This window comes from Hyaena hyaena, unplaced genomic scaffold, assembly GCF_003009895.1.
Source record: "Hyaena hyaena isolate Hyena2069 unplaced genomic scaffold, ASM300989v1 scaffold_1895, whole genome shotgun sequence".
NCBI classification, from domain to species: Eukaryota; Metazoa; Chordata; class Mammalia; order Carnivora; family Hyaenidae; genus Hyaena; species Hyaena hyaena.
Genome location: NW_024082532.1, coordinates 84,747 through 104,526, shown reverse-complemented (window position 1 = coordinate 104,526; position 19,780 = coordinate 84,747). Strand labels below are relative to the sequence as shown.

General features: G+C 39.1%; 1 pseudogene; it reads right to left on the bottom strand.

Moving 5' to 3' along the window:
• Positions 1-4,789: 4,789 nt before the first annotated feature.
• LOC120226917 lies at positions 4,790-10,348 on the bottom strand (annotated as a pseudogene).
• Between the last annotated feature and the right edge of the window lie 9,432 nt (positions 10,349-19,780).

Genomic DNA, 19,780 nt, shown 5'->3' with positions numbered 1-19,780 from the left:
ATTAAGGAATAAACTAATAATATCAGAAATCCTTTATGTGTCAGGTGAGGACTTTACACATGCATTCTTTCATTCCCCACAGTAACCATATCTGTGTTTCGGAACTATGGACCTGTGTCATAGGGAGGGAGGCTGGTGGGCCACCTCTTGGGCTACAGCAGGGGTGGGCACCGGGTTGTGGGGAGAGGCAGGGGAGAGCCAGGACCCGGACCAAAGAGTTGACTCCAGAAAGAGGCTGTAGCGAAGTCAATGCTCTACTCAGCCCAAATCTCATTTGTATTGGATTAGCCTATCCCTGAGTTTCATTTCTAGGATCTTCAGTATGTATTCTAGAGAAGACATGCTTTATGGAAGTCTCCAGGTGAGAGGCAGGAGAGCCACGAATCCCTGAAATTGTATGGAAATTTTTCAGGTGTGTGCTTACTTACATTCTTTTTGGAAAGAGAATTCGTAACACCAGTAAAGTAAGTTCATATATTAAAAAGACAGAAAAATTAAAAACATCTCTTCTGACACCCATTTAACTCATTTTATCACATGTCTGATGAACTTTGTAGGAGAAAACATCCTGTGCAGGCATGCATGGTGATAGTGATTTAGAGTGGAAGCCTCTTCTCCTCCTCTCCTACCTGCCTTCCTCCTTTTCCCCTCATGTTTTAATGTTTGTTTATTTTTGAGAGAGAGACAGAGCACGAATGGGCAATGGGCAGAGAGAGAGGGAGATACAGAATCCAAAGCAGGCTTCAGGCTCTGACCTGTCAGCACAGAGCCTGACATGGAGCTTGAACCCATGGACCCTAAGATCATGACCTGAGCCAAAGTCAGATGCTCAAAATGACTGAGCCACCCAGGTGTCCCCTTCCTCCTCTTTTAGAAACATACTACTGAGTACCAATCAGCCAGATAGTCTCCCTGCACACTGTTTCCTCCCTCATATCTTCACCTGGGTCCTCTCAATACTGGGAGAAATCATGGATCTGTTCCTTCACTATGTCGCTAATTTTTACTTGTCTCTGAATATATCATTATAAAACTTCATTCGTTCATTAATCTATTAAATGTGTCTGAATGTGACTTCTCTGACACCATTGGCTCACATTGTCCACACTTGTTTTGCTTTCAGGCACAGTTCCTGTTGACATCAAAAACAGCTCACCTGGATGACTCAGTTGGTTAGGCGTCAAGACTCCATCTCAGTTTAGGTCTTGATCTAGGGTCCAGTATGAAGCCTACTTTTTAGAAAGAAGAAAAGGCGGGGCGGGGGGGGGTCTCTCTCCTTGAATGAGGGATGGTTTGACAGTTGAGGAGGCAGCATTAGTTGGTCCTTGGATATCTCAGTGGTGTTGGCTTTCCCCAGGAGAGGCATGTTCCTTCTGATAGTAGCCCAGTCTAACAGGACAAAGTTCTAATTTCAGAACATGGCCCAGTTAAGTTTAATTTTTAAAGAGAGTTTTGCAGTAGGTATTCAAAAGTCGTATCTCCTATCACTGCATATCTTGAGAGTCAGAGGAAGAAAGAAAGAGAAAAACATTTTGAAGGCAGGCCTGGTATTTACAGCATGTTTTTGAAAAGGTAGTTCCTAGACCACCTGCATTAGAATCACCAAGGATGTTTGTTAAGAATTGTAGATTCCTGGACCCCATACAAATATTCTGAACTAGACCCTCCATAAAATCTGTTAGCAACCACATCGGGTGATGCTTACGCAACTGGAAGGTAACTTAGATGTCTGGGATACTCTGAAGCTAGATTTTGTCATAGTAAAGTACTAAATCATGAGACTCCATATCAGATTGCTAGAGATTGTTCAGTCACACTGCTGCTTCCCCTTAACTTCAGTGCCAGAGGAAATGCATACAGGAGGCAGGTGCTGAGGTGGTTTCCTGTTGCAGCTTGGCTTTCTGAGTCACTAAATCCCACTTTGAAGCAGAAGACCTCTAACTTGTACTTTCTCACTCTTCTGGCTTCCTTGCAGTAGGTTTGGCCATGTAAGCTTTTCAAACCAGGAAGCTCCATTCAAGTCAATATTATTTCAATCATTGAAAGAAGAGCAAAAAGCAAGCAAACAAACAAACAAACCCAAAACAAAACAAAACAAAACAACAACAAAATGGTTTCAGTGGCATAGAGATAAAAGAAAGAACTGCTCATAAATCCTCCTTCTTATATCATTTCAGCCCTTTTTATTTACCTGGGACTGAATAAAAAAAGTGAAAGCAAGGAAGAGAGAAGCAGCTACCAAAACTCAACAAGTTTGGTAGTTCTATAACATGGAAATGCCCTCTTCTTTCTTCCCCAACTGCCAAATATTACTTTGATCTCCTTATGTTTTTCTAACTCAATTTTATTGGTCCTCTCTCAGACTTAACTTCCTGCTTACTTCCAGATGCTTTCATATCTTGCTCAACTCCAGAACCATCTGCAGTCTCCATTTTAATAACACATCTCAATATGCACAACTTCCTACAAAGTTAGAACTTCCTACCTAGTTCCTCCAGTGCACAGCTGTCTCTGAGTTCTCCTTTGTTCTTGACTCTTCTGCAACATTTAAGGAGGGAACGAAAGGGCCATTTTATGAGCAGAATGTGCTGCTCAGGGGCAAACAAGATGGAAGAGAGTGCTTACTTTTCTCTAACTTGCTTTGATGGAGCTGCTCCAGAGCTGCATATATTACAGCCACAAGCTTCTTAATAGTAACCAAATAAAAAATAGTCAACTTCTAGGGTGCCAGTGTGGCTCAGTGGGTTAAGCCACCAGACTCTTGATTTTGGCTCAGGTCATGATCCCACAGTTCATGGGTTTGAGCCCTGCATCAGGCTTCATGCTGATAGTGCAGAGACTGCTTAGAATTCTCTCTCTCCCTGTCTCTCTGCTCTTCTCCTTCTCTTGCTCACTCTCTTTCAAAATAAATAAATAGACTTTTTAAAATAAACTAGTTAACTTCTGCTATATGTTCACTGTGCAGTCAGCATTTAATTAACTGCTCTAAATGCAGTATGTGATTTAAACCTCTCAACAATCCTGTAAGTTGGACTCCATTATTATCCCCATTTTAGAGATAAGAAAACTGAGGGTCAGAAGACTTAAGAATGATCTGTAAAGGTGATACAGATATTAGCTGATAAAGCCTCAATTCAAATTCAGTACTGTTTGATTCCATAGTAAACACATATTAATAGGATTAGGTCTGTAGTTTTGCCTGCAAATAACAACAACAACAAAAAAACCCTTATTTGAGATAAATATTTCAAATAACAAGAAGATCAAAGCTACATATTTCCAAGGTTAGTTAAATCGTGAGTCCTCCAATGCCCATTCCCACCCCTTAATCAATCATAGCCAAAGGACTACCTTGCCTTGGTTAGTCTAACAATGATTCAGCCAATGGAGCCTAAGAAGGAATCCACCTACCCTGAGCACATTGCCACTCACATGAATTACTGAACAAAATCAGAATCTGTTAATAGGGAAGGGCAGGATAAATGGCTGTTGTTTAGATAACCAACAGGGTCTCCTATGCCTTACCTTTCAATTTCGTGCTTCACCCCTGAATTTGTCAGGGTTTCCTTCACTAGTCCTGGTTGCTACTCTCTAATGCCAATATGCAAATACTCCACAGGTTCTGCACTTTTGTAACCAATAAGGAGAAAAAAAAGTATGAAAAATTTAGTGCATTTTAATCAGATAGAAAATATGTGACTCAAGTGATAAATATATGACTGTTATTCTCAAATAATTATAATGTAGGGCTAAAAACAAGGCAAATTACCTTTCAATTTATATTTTCACTCTACTTCACAGAACCCTCTTCTACTGCTCTTTAAAGATGTATCACAGATCTTTATTTTCTCTTAAAAACTTCTCCAAATTTCTTCACGGTCCATCTATTTTTGTGTCACAATAGTTATTTATGGATGAGAAGGATGTTCTAATTTTTTCTCTGTATTTTCTGAACTGTTCAAATACTTCCACACACAAAAAATATGTTATTTTTCTGCTATTTTCCAAATTGGTCAAATATTGTCACAAAATGTAAATCTATCTGCATAATTGGGAGTTTATATAATTGGGTAATTCATCACATTGAGGCATTCTGATTCTAAAAGTTGGATAATTGGAACCTTCTCAATAAGGAGGCTCTTTTATGTATGTGTATTTTTTTTTGTTTTTTGTTTTATGTATAACAAATCTCTTGGTCCTGTTGGAAACATTTGGGGACAGAGAAGCCTATCTCTCATCTCTCACAGTCCTGGCCCATACATGTCACTTCAGCCACATTTATTTTCTTACTGCTCCTGGAATTTGGTTATTTCTTAACCCCGAGTTAAGTTGTTCTGACTCCACTAATCCCTCTTTCTGTTTTACTTTAAGGCATATGTTAACATTTATTGTTTATAGAAATTTACCTTTTTTTTTTCTGGCTAGGTACACTATACTTTATTGATGGTATGTGACAAGGTAGGGCTCCCCAAGCCCCTTCCCTTCTTCAAGGTGTCTGGGATGGAAACTGTGGAAGTTGGGAGATTCTCAATATGTTGGAGGATGAGCTGGGGTAAGGACTCCCCAGAAGATGAGGGCCTCTCTCTTCTTCTTGCTCTCAGCCTTCAGCTGGCCCAAGGCCAGCTGACTCCTTAGAGGCCATGTTAACCCATAAGGTTCACAACCTAGTTTCTGCAGCCAAATTCATTGTTATACCAGGAAATGAGCTTGACAAAGCCATTGAGAGCAGTGCCAACCCCAGCATCAAAACTGAAAAATGGGTGTCACTGTTAAAGTCATGGGAGACAAACTAGTTCACAGTATACCGCAAGATGCCCTTAAGAAGACCCTCCAATGCCTGTTTCACCACCTTCTTGATACCATCATATTTGACAGCTTTCTTCAGGCAGTAAGTCAGATCCATGACTGACACATTGGAGGTGGGGACACAGAAGGCCATGCCAGTGAGCTTCCTGTTCAGCTCAGGGACGGCCTTGCCTATAACCTTGGCAGCACCAGTAGAAGCCAGGATGATGTTCTAGGCAGCCCCTTGGCCATAACACCACAGCTTCCCAAAGAGGCCCCCCTGGTCTTCTTGGTGTCAGTGATGGCATGGACTGTGGTCATGAGTTTCTCCATGATGCCATGTTGTCATGGATGACCTTGGCTACTGGAGGCAAGCAGTTTGTGTGCAGGACACATTGCTGACAATCTGCAGGGAGTTGTCATACTTCCCATGGTTCACACCCATCACGAACATGGAGGTATCAGCAGAAAGGGGAGAAATGATGACCCTCTTGGCCCCACCTTTCAAGTGAGCCCCAGCCTTCTCCACAGTAGTGAAGACCCCAGGGGACTCCAAAACACACTTAGCACCAGCATCACCCCATTTGATGTTAGGAGGATCTCGTTCCCAGAAGATGGAGATGGGGTTTCCATTGATGAAAAGTTTCCCATTCTCACTCTTGACTGAGCTATGGAATTTGCTGTGGGTAAAATCATACTGCAGCATATAGACCGTGTAGTTCAGGCCAATGAAGGGGTCATTGATGGCAACAATATCCACTTTGCCAGAGTTAAAACCAGGCTTGGTAACCAGGCGCCCAATATGGCCAAATCCTTTTACTCCAGCCTTCACCATCATGTCTCAGGGATGTGGCTGGCACTTCACCAGAAGATGCAGTTGTCTGTTGAGCAGAGAGGAATAAAGAACCAGAAATTTACCTATTTTTTTGAAAAGTATCTCTCATTCCAAAGCATTCTTTCTACCTCATAATCCATCAAATCACATTTTCAGGTTAAAAAGAATAGTAGAAGTGACCTTGCCAACCTCTTCCATTTTGTACACTAGACAGTTTGGAATAAGGCTGTTTATGATCATGCAACTCCTTATTGCTTTGAGACGGATTCTGCTCCCCCAAACCAGATAAGACAGGGATAGGAGAAGGGCATGGAAAGTTACTGGGAGCAACCATGAGAAAGGAGAGTAACAATCTTAACCAGAGAGTCTGGGAGTGCCAGAATGGGTGTCCAGGGTGAAGAGTATTTCCATCTAGAGACTGATGAAACTTGGGTAGCATGTTTACTTTCCCTTCAATATAGACCATCTTCTCAGCAACATGTGGATAATTTGTCCCCAGATAGCACTCAGCACTTTATACCACCACTATCCCAATTCAGTGCTGCTGGGTAATCCAGTACTAAACCCTGCAGGGTAAGCAATTTTGTTTCCTGCCAAACTCATCTCAAGAAAAATAAAGCTATGTAGGAGATTCCATTATTTGTATCTCTTTTGGCAGCAGTGACTGAACTCTTATTTCAGTTGTATGTTAAGCAGTCAGGTTCAGGTAACAAAATATGCTGCCAGGATTCTCATTTGCCATCCTTTATCTGTTCTCTGCACATCAACCTCATTATCTCATCTTGATGATGAACTCAGTGAGAACCTCACTGCTTCACCCTCAGAGGAAAACTGACCTCTACTTTCTCTAGTTTTCTTCTTCAAAAATCCCCAAGCATAGTATTAATCAGAAGCACATTCCTGAAAACAACAACAAAAAAAACCCAAAAGAACGCAAGAGAACCTGGAGTATGCAAGACCTCAGCAGCTGCCATTCTACTTCTGGAGACCATCTTAGTAAGAAGAGCAGGTGTGGTACTGAGCAAATTAAAAATGAATTGTCCATAGCAGGCTTGCATTTGGGAGACAGTGAGGACAGGATCCCATTCAGTAACTATTTCTTTAATCTCATTATGATAGTTTTTCAGGGCTTTAAAAATATATAAGTAGATATTGGATTACATTAGCCAAATAATTGATAACAAATCTGACATAGAGAATCAAATATAACAAATGTAAAATTAGAATAATAAAGATCAGTTACTTAAAAGGACCTTTTCATTTCAGCACAGACATGTTGTTTTGATTAAATTTGTGACATTTAGTGCAAAATGAACTTTGGATTCTTATAGTATGTCAAAAGTAACTTAAATTTATATAATTGTTTTTATATTAGTTGCATATAGATTAGTTACATTTGACATAACCTTCCAATTTTTGAATATGGATACACACTTAACAATTTATCACTATAAATTTATAAAATTTATTTTTACAAGTATTAGAAAGCCCGACTCAAAAGAAAATTTTATCACAAATCACAAGGAGTCCTAAAGGTAGTGGTGGCTCCACCCTTGAGTGGTTTGAAATTTTCCTGACTGGTTTGGACTCTCTTGATACAGAAATAAATTTCCCTCCCTCTTCCCTCCATGCTGATCTCTATATTTCTCATTTGTTTAATGTTTACTTAGACATATCTAAAATTTTATGTATCTTTATACTGAAATTTAAAGTTAAACAGAAATGTCTATTTCTTTTTACAGTAATAGATCATACACTATTGGCTAAGGTTCTCAGTAACTGAAAACAGTGTCAAATATCATTGGTTTAAGTAGAAAGGGATTTATTAGAGAACATTAAGTACCATACAGAGTTTCTGGCAAAGCCACAGAGACAAATTCATATTATAGGCTGTCCAAAATGAAAGGAGCCAGGAGAAAGGCTCATCTACACCACAGACTATTCTAGCAGAAAACCTACTCCTGGGACTACACAATTGGGCAAGCAGAACACTGGGACTCAACACCTGATACTATACCAGAGCTGCCCCAGAAGAGCCAAATGTCCCAGCATCACTTGTTAGAGAACTGACCTTTCCATGTACAGCTGTGTCTCACGCTGCTCTTCCTTATCTCTTTATGTCAGCCCAGGAGAACCTTGGCCACACTGGGAACCCAAGATTCATGTGATCTTGGGAAATACAGTTTCTGCCTTCAGTCTCATAAGGACACAGAGTCATGCTAAAAACAAAAACAAAACAAAACAAAAAAACAAAAGTTAGATAGACCTTGAATAAGCCAACCCTAAGTATCTGTCTCAAACTCTGTACAATTTGTTGACAATTTTTTTTCTACTTAACAGCCTCATGTTTTTCTAAGTCAGTACACATGGAGCTATGTTGTGGTTAATTTTAAGTGTCAACTTGGCTAGGCTATAATACCTAGCTGTTTAATCAAACACTAAGCAGGGTGTTGCTGTGAGGGTGTTTTGTAGATGGGTTAACATCAACAATCAGTTGATTTTAAGTAAATGCAGTTACTCTTGATATTGTGTATAGGGCTCATCCAATCAGTTCAAGACTTTAGACCAAAAATGAAAAAACATCTATCATAACAAATAAAGCTCAGATGTATAACACAATAAATGTTTATTTCTTGATGATGTAAATCTGGCATGGGTGGAGCAGTCTTCGTCCATATTGTAACGATGCCATCTAGGTCACAGGCCCTCCAAGGCCCACAGAGCAGAGGAAGAGAGGAAGAGAAGTCACACCTCTCCCAACTGCATCTACATACCTTTCCTTTGGTCTATATTCATACACCAGAAATAACCATGTGGTCTCAAGCTAATTGCAAAGATGTTCGGGAAGTGTAGACAAGGCTATGAATACTTGCGAACACTAACAAGTTCTGCCATAAAACTTTTTACTGCAGAAGGACATTTAATTAAATCATGTTAAATGCATGTTTCTTTTAAAAAATATATTGTTGAGGTGCCTGGGTTGCTCAGTTGGTTAAGCGTCCTACTTTGGGTCAAGTCATGATCTCACGGTTCGTGGGTTCCAGCCCTGAGTCAGGCTCTGTGCTGATACCTCAGAGCCTGGAGCCCGTTTCAGGTTCTGTGTCTCCCTCTCTCTCTCTCTCTCTGCCCCTTTCCCACTCACACTCTGTCTCTCTCTGTCTTTCTCTCCACAGACAAACATTAAAAAAATTTTAATATATTGTTAACAGGAAGGGATGAAGAGGAGAGGGGAGGGAGGAAGGAAAGAAAGAAAGGATACTCTTTATACGTTATATTTCTAAATGGAATAATGGGACAAATTATATTCACATTTTAATTGATACTTAAAAAGTAATTTCTGATAGGGGTCCCTGGGTGGCTCAGTCGGTTAAGTGTCTGACTTCGGCTCAGGTCATGATCTCATAGTTCGTGGGTTTGAGCCCCGCATCAGGCTCTGTGCTGACAGCTAGCTCAGAGCCTGGAGCCTATTTCAGATTCTGTGTCTCCCTCTCTCTCTGACCCTCCCATGCTCACGCTGTCTCTCTCTCTCAGAAATAAATAAAAAAAAATTTTTTTTTAAGTAATTTCTGATAATATATGACAGATTCACTCCTACCAATAGTAGCAAAGCACTTGTTCTTGCATACCCTCATCATCACTAGATGTTCCTAATATTTTAAAAGTTTTCCATTCTGGTGATATTTTCAAGTTATACATTTTCCTATTAGGTTTAACATGCCTTCACATACTTACTGGGGTTTTTTTGTTTATATTTCCCTTTCTGTAATTGCCTGTTCATACAATTTGCCCATTTCTCTATTTGATGGTATGATTGTTTCTTTTAGAAAATAACTTTATTTATTTTATAGGATTTGATCCTCAGTATTATTTTGTTGCAGATATGTTCTGCTGTTATGTACTTTTGTTTGTTATCTCTTGCAATCTAGACTTTATTTTTATCTGCTCAAATCCATTACATTTTTCCTCTGTGACATGTCCTATTTTATGTAGGAAATGCAAACAAAACCAAAGTTATAAAACCATAGATTTTTACAGATACATTCCATTACATTCTTCTGATATCTTAAATTTAAATTATATGAGTTAAATATCAACTTTGTTTTCTTCCAAATCAATGGTCAAATAGCTAAAAACTTTTAGTGAGTAGCTGTTTTTCCTCTACGTAATGGAGTAGACTCTCTAATGTATATTTGATTCCCATATGTACTGAAGCTTATTTGAAACCCCCTGATCAACTCTGTTGCTTTGCTTGCTTATTCCTTTTCTTAATCCACACACTTACTTCAGATTTTAAGATCTGGAATATGACAAGTCCCCATCTACTACATGTAGTTTTCAATGTTTTCTTAGCAATGTTATACTTGATTCTTTCATATGGTTGTGAATATCTGTGTTTGTCTCTCCAGTCTCATTTGACTCTCTCCACTACCCTATTCTATATCTTAGAAGAATGGCATCTATGGCCTGCTTTACTCTGAATCTCCTGTCTGCTGCCATTGGGGTTTGGTCAAGGAGAGGCATCCACAGGAGACTGAAGGATAGTGGTGGCATTTGTTCATTCAGCTCCTTCCCAGCAGGACTACCAGTCCTCGGTGGCTTCCATCCGGTAGCCACAATTCTCATGGGGCCGTTCCCTTCTACAGCTAGAGTTGGAACTCTGGTCCACTTCCTCCCCTTTTCTGTTTGTTTAAGACTGATGATGTTAATGTGAGTCCAGGGCTTTACCATCTCCTACAATTTCCACTTCACCCTACCCAAACCTTTGTAAATCATCCCCTTATTAAACTTGCCTCAATTACTCCCTTTGAAATTTGGATGTGCCATCTACTTTCTGTCATGAAGTTAATCATATATAAAGAAACTGAATGAAACACAAGAGACACCACTGAGACTATTATGAAACCATGTTAAATACATACACTAATTTGGGAAGGATTTATATCTTTGTTAGGAAATCTTCCCCATCAGGAACATCATCACTTTTCATTTCCACTTGTCATTCAATAAATGTTCTTCTTTCAACATATTTTTTTTTAACATTCCTGTTCATATATTTCTATTGAGATTACAATGTTTTAAAATTTCCATTCTAAAAGGTTTTTGCTACTACAAAGGAATGTCATTAAACTGTATATTTATCCTGTATCCATGTAACATTGTATATCCTCTTATTATTTATAATGATTTTTTTTTCTGACTCTGGAATTATCTTGGTATACTTACAAATCATATGAAAATCATGATAATTTTATTTCTTTTTTCAAAAATATTTTTATTTATATTTGAGTGAGAGAGAGAATACGAGCTGGGAAGAGGCAGAGAGAGAGAGGGAGACATAGAATCTGAATCAGGCTCCAGGCTCTGAGCTGTCAGCTCAAAGCCTGATGCAGGGGTCAAACTCATGAACCAGGAGATGATGACCTGAGCCGAAGTCAGACGCTTAGCCAACTGAGCCACCCAGGTGCCCCATGATAATTTAATTTCTGGTTTTCAAGTAGCGATACAACCTACTTTATTTTTTTGTTATGTTGCATGAACCAGAAATACAAAATAAATTGAAAATAATGATTTAAAAGGATCATCCCTCTCTTTTATTTGATTTTAACATCAATGACTTTGCTATTTCATCATTTATTATGATTTTTCTTCTTTTTTTCCTGGAAAACAATTTTTACCATTTTTTTCCCCAATTTATTTTTTCTTTAAATGATTTGCCTTCCCAAATTATTGAGAAGTTTTTTTCCTATAATTTAATAATACAGGTTGTATAGCTAGATCTTAGCTTTGAGACATTCTTGCATCCCTGTAATAAACTTTTTGGCCACAGTATTATTATTATTATTATTATTTTAAACACTGCTTTGATTACATTTGCTGAGATCACAGTTGGGATATTTCTGCCTATATTCACGAGTGACCTAAACTAAATTTTGTGCTATATTTTCAAATTTTTGTGTGAGCTGTCATGTTCACCTTATAAACTGAATTTTTAAAACTTTTTTCCATGCTCTGAGAAAGTCTGAATACATAGAAAATGCCTGTTTCTTTTTTTTTTTTTTAATATTTTTATTTATTTCTAGGAGAGAGAGAGAGACAGCGTGAGCAGGGGAGGGTCAGAGAGAGAGGGAGATACAGACGCTGAAACAGGCTCCAGGCTCTGAGCTGGCAGTCAGCACAGAGCCCGACGCGGGGCTCGAACCCACGAACCGCGAGATCATGACTTAAGCGAAAGTCGGGCGCTTACTGACTAAGCCACCCAGGCGCCCCGAAAATGCCTGTTTCTTGAAGGCTAATTAGAACCTAACTATAAAATCAGCCAAGCCTTATACATTTCAGTGGTAGGTTGTTAGTAAAATTTTACATACACACAACACAAAAATACATACAGCTATTGGTGTGTTCAAATACTTTGCCTCTTCTTGAGTAAATTATTTATTTTATAGATTGCTAAAAGTCATACATTCTTCACCTGCTTTTGCTTTCACTTAGTGTTCCATTCTACTCTTCATTTTGTTTTTTTAATTCTGTAGTTTTACTTTTGCTTTATAAATTTTATTTTATTTGCTTCCTTTTACTTTCCTCTTAAGTAGAACACTTATCTACATGTTCTCTCTCTTTTGCTAAAAATAAACTTCTAGATTATGCATTCTTAAAATTTAAGCCATATCCATCGATTTCGATAATTAGTGTTCTTATTCTTGTCAACTTCTAGATGATTTGTAATTTCACTCTTGTATCTTTCATTGATCTGGAAATTACTTTTAAAGCATTCCTAATTTAAATTGAAGTTCTTTTAATACTTGGCTAAACTTATTTTACTTATCTCATTCTTGAAGTGTTATTCTTATTTGTGTTTATATATTGTTTTGCAGCCAAATAATGAGACTTTTAAAATAGTCACATTTTGGAATTTTTTTTTGGTCAAGTACATGATAATTTTGTTGTAATTCTTACATGTTCTGTGTGAAGTTCTTTTAACAGCATTAATTTTTTTTTCAATATAATCTGTCAAATTCTGGAAGAGGGATATTAAGGCCTCACTGTTTTCCTTGAATATTCTGTCACTTACCAAGTTCTTGTCTCTCAGTTCCAAATGTAGCCTTCATTGGCCTACTTGTAAAACTGGAGCTGGATGCTATAAACATTCTCCTTTGACACCTCACACAGTATTAATTAGCCTTTGTCAGCAGAGGGTGGTGGAGGGACACTGCAGGGGTAAGGAACTTCTCTTTCTAGTTCCAGCGAGCTTGCCTTTCTACCTCATGCAGGGCCTTCTCACACACACACAATGAACCCCTCAACATTCCCCAACCCTCATCCCTGCCCCCACTGGCCAGCACTACTGGGTTCCATGTAAGTTTCACAGGCACCCTAGATAACTTGTAAGCAACTCAACCACACCTCAAAGGCCACCTCCTGGCAATTTTCGTTGGCTATTCCATTAGGCTGCTCCTGCTTGCCAACTGCAGTCTGTATACCCTGATGAACTTCATCCTCCAAGGGGCTTTATTCCCATCCATTTTAATGATCTCTAAATCTTAGGCTGGAGTAAAAGGTGAAGTGAGGGAGGTAGCTCTCCCAAACTTGTTCCTTCCTTAGGTACTCAGTCTTAGCCCTAGGGATGGTGACTGTTCCCTTTATCTGCTCTTCCTGCATTTTTTAGAGCTCACTTTACTTCTTAGTTGCTAATCTCCTGTTACTAGCAAAATCTTCTTTATATTAAACTTTCCCTGTTCATATTGCAATGTGATTATTATCTACTGCCTGGAACTTTCTGATACATATGCCAGGGAGTTTTGCAGCTTTTAAAAATTCATTTATACATGTCTTTCTGATACATTTGCTGCTTTATTTTTATGCAGCATTCCTAATTTTTTTGATATCATTATGACCATCCCTTTTTCTTTGCATTTACTATTTCTGTCATTGACTCCTTTTATTTACAACCCTTGTGCGTGTTTTTTTTTTAATTTCATTTACATATCTTATTAAAAGCAGACAGCTGCACTTTGTTTTTTAATTGGAGAATTCAACCTATTTACATTTACTGTGAAAAGTGATTTGTTTGTTCTCATTCCCGTCTAATGTTATGTTAATTTCTTTATTATACTCTTTCTTTTTCTTATGCTTTTCTACTTCCACTGGCTTGAGCAAGTTGTATGTGTATGACATATTTATTTTGTTTTGTATTCCAGTTTCCCCTAACAATAATTTGGAAATAGTAATGTTTCTCTATTTGCTAGTTCATTAGCATGTACTTTAAACAGTCATATTAAAACCGGTATTTCTCTGCAGTTTTATTGAAATTAATAGTACTTTTACCATTCCCCATAATGATGGGACCTTAAGAATATTTTACTCTCATCCATTCACACCGTTTTCACATCCTAGATTTTCTGAACTACTTCAGAAATGTAATTCCGTGTTATTTTTCACTTTTCAGCTTTTTCTCAGTATACTTATTCAACAGTGATACGACAATTTGCAACCATTTTATTCTTATCCACATAGCTTACTAGATTCATTGCTCACCGTCCTTTCTTGTATTCTTTATTTTCCACTTGCTTTAGATCTCTATTCAAATTTACTATCATTTATGCTGGAGTACATCCTTGAGTAATTTTGAATAAGAATATGAGTAGAATACTTTGAGTTCTTACATATCCAAAAAAATCCCTCTTCTGTCATATGAATGGAACTTTTCTGAGAGTAGGATTTTATACAACACGGCTTCCTCTCCCAAAAGTTTATAAACATATTCCACCGGTGTCTAGTGTGGCATATGAGAAGTGAAAGTCAAACATTCTTTTTCCATTATATTCAAACATTTTTTATCTATCAGAAAATGTATATTTTTTTCTCTTTCCGCAGAGGCCAGAAATTTCACAAAGATATCTCTAGATGTGTGTGGAGTTTTTGTTTTTTTTTCATCACTTCTGCCTGACATTTAGTAAACTCTTTTGATCTTCAGTTCAGGGAGTTGAAGATTATTGCTTTGATTATTGATTCCACTTCCATCTGCTCCTTTTTCTCCTGGAATGCTGATTATTTGCATATTACTTCTCCCTAGGAGTGTCATCCATATCTCTTATATTTTCAATCATGATTTACGTTTCTTAGTATTTCTCTTTTGTGTTGAAACACAGTTCCTCCACTTAACCTTCTGATCACAAACTCAGTTTTCAGCAGTGTCGATTCTGTTTGTCGCTTTCAATGATGCAATTTCCCCAATCAGAGCCACCTGTTTCCACTTTTCAGCTGTGTTTCCGTCCTAAGCTTTGTTTGTGTACTCCTGTCAAAAAGTGAGTCTCGGGGCACCTGGGTGGCTCAGTCGGTTGGGCGTCCAACTTCGGCTCAGAGCATGATCTCATAGTTCGAGGGTTTGAGCCCCACATCGGGCTCTGTGCTGACACCTCAGTGCCTGGAGCCTGCTACAGATTCTGTGTCTCCCTCTCTCTCTGACCCTCCCCTGTTCATGCTGTCTCTTTCTCTCAGAAATAAATAAAATGTAAAAAAAAAAAAAATTAAAAAAAAAAGTGAGTCTCTTCCACAAGCTTCCACCCTAGCTCTTCAACAAAGTGGGTTGTCAGGCAATGAAAGATACCGTGAGATTTTTCTCCACTAGAAGGCAGGAGGTGACAGGCCTAAATGTAGTCCTCTCCACTGGGGAGGAGGCAGGAGTCTCTTCCAGTGGTGAGAACAATCACCTCTCACCTATGTGGAAAAGGAGTAATTCTACCCTATCTGGACATTTTTCTCAGGCAACTAGTATCAGCAGGTACAGCATTTGTTCTGGGGAATGTATGGTGTCTGAAGATCAGTCCATTCTCTCTGTGTTAGTTCAAGTGCTCCACCTAAGTCAGCTATGAGACAGGGGCTTTGCCACAGATGTAGAGCCACACTGAAATGACTGGGTCCGTGGTCGCCTCATCATTGACAACAGTGATGCCCTGAACTTGCATCTTCTCATCAGTGAATCTAAGCCTCAGATGTCACAGTTGGGATCTCTTCTACCTTTTCCAGTTCTAGACTAGGCTTAGTTTAGTAATTTGGTGCCCCAGCAGAAGGGAAGTCTTGGTGATACTTGCTCACGGCATTTCCCCATGTTAACATTAATCTTTCTTGCTTGGGGAAGGGTTTATTTCTTGCTACAAGGGAAATTATTCTTTTTGCACAAAAGTCAAACATTTGAGAAAGCACAATGCACTAAGAGAAAATTGTTATAATTTCCTATGCCATTCCTTTCTACCCCACCCCAGCCCCAATCACCGTGAGCAACTGGGTATGATTTTTCTTCAGGTTTTCTATCTGTGTTTATACTAGTATGGTAAGTATACAATTGGTAGTCAAAATTCTAAGCAAATTTTCTTCATTTTTATAATCCATTCATACCTGGCTCTGAAATCTTAGTTTACCTAATGTGAACATATTACTCAGATCAATGATGGTTCAGGTTTATGGATCTGTTACACCCTAGCTTTATCTTCATTTCTGGAATTTTCTCTACATATAGAGAAAAACCTGTTCCCTGACTTGTCTACATTCTTACAGTCTCCTGCCCAATAGGGTTAGTGAGTGTATTAGTCAGGTTTCTCCACCAAAACAGAACCAGTTGAATATAAAGAGATATATAAGAGGATATTTATTATAGGAATCCGCTCATGCAGTTATGGAGGCAAAGAAGGTACATGATCTGACATGTGCCAGCTAGAGACCTGAAAAACTGTTAGTGTAATTCAGTCCAAGTCTGAAGGCCTAGGAATTGAGAGTCTGATGATGGAAGTCCTAGTCTGCGTCCAAAAGCCTAAGAAACAGGAGGGCCTGTTTCTAAGGGCAGGAGAAGATGGATGTCTCAGCTAAAGCAGAGAGAGTAAAATTGCCTTTCCTTCATCTTTTTGTTCTATCCAGGCCTTCAACAGATTGGATGATGGCCACCCACACTGGGGAGGACCATCTGCTTTACTTAGTTCACCAACTGAAACATTACTTTCTTCCAGAAACATCTTCACAGACACACTCAGAAGTAATGTTTTACCAGCTAGCTGGGCATCCTGTAGCCCTGTCAAGTTGACACAGAAAATTAACCATCCTAAGAAAAAAGGGATTATTTTTACTCTTGGGCCATTGTTAGGACTCTATAGATAGGCCCTTCCAATCCATGCCCACACTTGCTAGAGCTTCCTCAAGCTTTCTGCCCAGTTGCTGTTCCCAGAGTATGGCTTCTTGGAGATTTCCACCACATGTGCTGACTATCTATGACCTGGGGTGTCCTGTCCTCTCCACTACTATGTGGTTGTAATTTCCCCCTCACCTTACATTTCTTCAAATATATGCAGGTCTCTTGGACCTGCTCCTCCGCTGCTTCTCCATTATCTTTTGTGGGAAATAGGTTCTACTTACATAAATGGGTTAGAAAAAAGCTGAGGGTAGAAAGCTGCCACCACGAGGTGAAAACACCCGAGGTTAGCTAGCGAGATATTGTAATAGGATCACGAGTAACTTGTTATATCACCTGCAAGAAATTACTTTCCATCTGATGCCAATATACTATTGTGCTTTGGTCCTGAATGCCATTTGCCCCCCAGACCCTTTGCTTCTTACAGACCCCTACTTCTCCTATCTCCACACAAGTTACTGATTACTATCTGAGTGTTTTCTCCATGTTCACGTGTGGAAGATCTCGTTTTCTTCCCACTCACCACGTGGGTAATACCTTGTGTTTTCTTCACATTCACCACGTGTGGAAGATCTTGTTTTCTTCACATTCACCACGTGGGTAATATCCTATGAGCTCTATAAATACAAAGGTGAAGGCCCTGTTTTGGGTTCTTATCTCCTCCCAGTCTTGAGCCTCTTGTTATCCAGTTATGTGTCCGCCTTTTTGTCACTACAAGAGAGAACTCCAGACTCGTAGTCTGTGACACCTTTGACCGCAGATGTCTTTTGGAAGCCAGAGGAAATGTTTTCCTGTCTCTGACCTCTCCTATCTCCACATGCCACACAGCATTTCTTCTCCTCTTTCATACCTTTTGGTCTGGAGTGCTTCAACTAACTTCCCACCCAAAGAATTATACAGCTTTTCCTAATCTTAGATCTTTAAGTCTTCTCAAGCAACAAGGGAAAATCTGGTTTTCTTCTCTTTCCTTCTATTGAATATATGCTGGGGGGTGAGCGGGTGTTGGAAGGCAGAAAAAAGCAATCCACTTACTTCATTTTATCCCAAGTCTCCTTTCCCTGCCAAATTCAACCAAGCTTTGCAAACAGGTCTTTACTTTCATACTATGAAAGAAGAACAAAACTAGCAGTTGTCATAACAAATTATTGTTATCAAAGTATTAGCCTACCACAAATTAAAACCTTACATAGCAATAAAGCTTATCAGCATTTTATTGTTGAACACCCAGATGTGCTGGCTAACATCCTGTGGCTATTAGATTTTTCCTCCACTCACCTTAAATGAAACATCACATGGGACGTACTTCTACTGAAAATTTGCTCATCGTTTATTTGAAATTTAAATTCACCTCAGTGTCTTGTACTTTATCTGGCATCTCTACATCAATCCCTTTCAAGTCAGCCTCCTGACCCATCTGCCTTCTCAATAATCAGCACGTTACTCCATAACATAAAACATCTCTGAATGCCAGACTTTTCTTCCCTATGGCTCTGCCCTCCTCAGGATTCTGGTTTAGGAATTCACATTAGTTTGTATGTTTGTTTTTCAGAAGATTTTAAAAGTTTGTTGTATCTGAGGTATAGCTGAGTTCAGTGACAGAGTTGACATGAAAACAAAAGTCCCCATATCTGTGTTTGAACCCTTCATCTACCGTGGTCCACAAGATAGCGAAGGGTTTTGTTGCTACTCAAGTGGTATCAGGAGACTTATATTTTACTTAAACAACCATCCTGGAAGCAATGTAAGGTTATAGACCCCACCCCAAGGCCATGTGCTGGCTATTAAGCCCTTTTCATTGAGGGGAAGTGGCTCCTAGGACCTAGTCTGCATGCCAATCTCAAAGGGATGATTGCCTCTGGACTGCTTCCAGCAACTCAAGTGAGCCCTGAAGCTTCAAAGACCTAGCATAGAATACAGTTTTGATACCCAGAGTAACCAATAAAACCTCCCTCTCTCCTCCTCCTACAATGTTTCACTAACAGTGAGAATTTGGGGGCTCTTCCATTTCCTGTCAAAGTATGAATTTTTCCAGTAAGGCTCTGACCTGCTCTAGCCAGACCTAAATCTCCAAGCTCCACCCATATACTTTGTCAAATGCCTCCATCCAGAGTCTTGTTGATATATGATATAGTTAAAATGGGCAGCCTCCCACCTTATATATCCTTCAACAAAGGTTAAGCACTTAGCTGCAGAAACAAAGGAACATGCTGTTATAAAGCCATGTTCAATTTCCAAAGCTGCACCCTGCAAACTTCCATCTGATGCCTACAAACTGGTAACCTTCCAGGGGTATGTTCTAACCACAGCTTATTTACAACATGGAGATCATATTATACACACTATATCGCATTTGATTTAATATCTCTGAAATTCTCTTTTGCAAGCATAGGTAGTAATATCTTTTTCCTTTTGTTATGTGTAGCGTTCAATTGCATAGACATGCCATGGTTTATTTGACATTGTTTTAAAGTTCTCAATTAACAGAGCTTTTCTTATAGTCTTAGGAGGGAAACAGCCTCACTGCGTATATTTAATTTAATAGGGTAAGGTAAATGAGAGTAGAGCTTGTTTAGCCCCACCCTCCCCAAATTAATATCTGGCTAGATTTAAGTATTTGCAGTCCAGAGGTGGCTTCATCAACATTCATTCTAAAATTACATCCTGGTCCCATAGCAAATCTGAACTGGCTACGTGGGTCTAGGAACTTGACAATTGCTTATTATTCTTACCTTGTCCTTTGTCATCCCCCTACACAGTCCCCATGGCACCTAAGATGTTATGATCCCTTTTATGCTTGCTTTCCCAGATCTTCACCGTAAGTCAGAATATTGCTGTGTGCTCCACTGAGAAAATGGAGGTATTTGAGCAGAATCTTCCTTACCTTATCTACTGCAGCCTCTGACTGACTTAAAACATCCTCCTCTTTTCTCCTAGCTTCTCCTCTCACACACAGATATTTCCCTTCTCTGCCTAGACTCCAGGAG